This window comes from Octopus sinensis, linkage group LG3 (assembly GCF_006345805.1).
Source record: "Octopus sinensis linkage group LG3, ASM634580v1, whole genome shotgun sequence".
NCBI lineage: Eukaryota > Metazoa > Mollusca > Cephalopoda > Octopoda > Octopodidae > Octopus > Octopus sinensis.
Window position 1 is genome coordinate 81,531,247 of NC_042999.1, and position 1,479 is coordinate 81,532,725.

Consider the following 1,479-nt stretch of genomic DNA (forward strand, 5'->3'; position numbering starts at 1 on the left):
CTTGGGCAGCTGTCTTCTACTATAGATTCGGGCCGACCAAAGTCTTGTGAGTGGATTTGGTAGACGGGAACTGAAAGAAGCCCGTCGTATATATGTATATGTATGTATATGTGTGTGTGTGTGTTTGTGTGTATGTGTTTGTCCCGCCAACATCGCTTCACAACTGATGCTGGTGTGTTTACGTCCCCGAAACTTAGTGGTTCGGCATAAGAGAACGATAGAATAAGTACTAGGCTTCCAAAAAATAAGTCTTGGAGACCATGTGCAAGACTAAAAGAAGTAAAAGAGTAAAAGAGTAAATGCAAAAGTAGAACTTTTCTTCAATTGGAAATTTTATTTCATTTTCATCACCCTGTCCTTCGTCTGAACCTTCATTCTTTAACATTATCGGAAAATTTTGTAATCGCAAAATATGTCTTTTGAAAATCACATTATATAATGATCTTTTTAATAACAGTCTCCCAGTGACTTTGAGTTACTAGTATTATGGTGATCTCACTGCATTAAGATCAAATGCAAGATATATAGGTGCAACTTCTGTCATGACAAATACACAAAAAATCTTTCTCTATGCTCATCGTGAGATAAGAGTTGGGATTCGTAAGCTAATGCTCCGCTATTCATTAGGAAAAGCGTAGCAACTAAATAATATATGGTTCGAACTTGACAGCAGGTACCATTTTTGCGTTATCAAGCGAAACCATATTGTGAAGCGATGTTTGTATTTTCTTTGTTTGGGGAAAATACTGCAAAATAGCTTTACTACAACCATTTCCTACTTTACTTTTATTATTTCATTAAAAAAAAATCATTATATCCTTGAGAGTGCATGTTATGCATGAGATACACTCCACTGAAATTATCTGTTATCCCAGCTTAAATGGGTTCATGTTATTACGCTACAATTCTCCATACATTATATATTTGAATTTTCTCTTTTTTTCTTATACGTACATTGCAAAATGAAATATTTATTGTAAATTGTACCAGTGAAATATATGCATTTAGAACTAATAAATTAAATTGTATGTAATAAATATGAAAAGCATATCTTCTATTTCTTCTTCTAATTTGAACTTATGTGAAATAATTTATTCCATTTTAATAATATTTTACTGACGATCAAGCCTTTGTAGCATTAGCTCATAGTGGATTCAATCAAACCAACTAATTTAAAGGAGTATACTTTGGAATGCATTGTCAAAGAAGTCATGAACTGGAAATTACATTAAATACTCTAATGTTCTTAATATCACCTTTAAAGTATCATCTATTAGGTACATCATTAATTATTTATATTACGCTTGACAGGGAACAAACACAATATTCCCAGGTTATTAATGAATTTCAAATTGATTAAATGCTTGTATGTTACTGAAATTATTTTATCAAAGCAGGAGAAATAGGAAATCAAGAATGACAGCGGACACAATATACATCATTTCCTAGGTAAATATATGAGTGAATTGAAACCTGTGC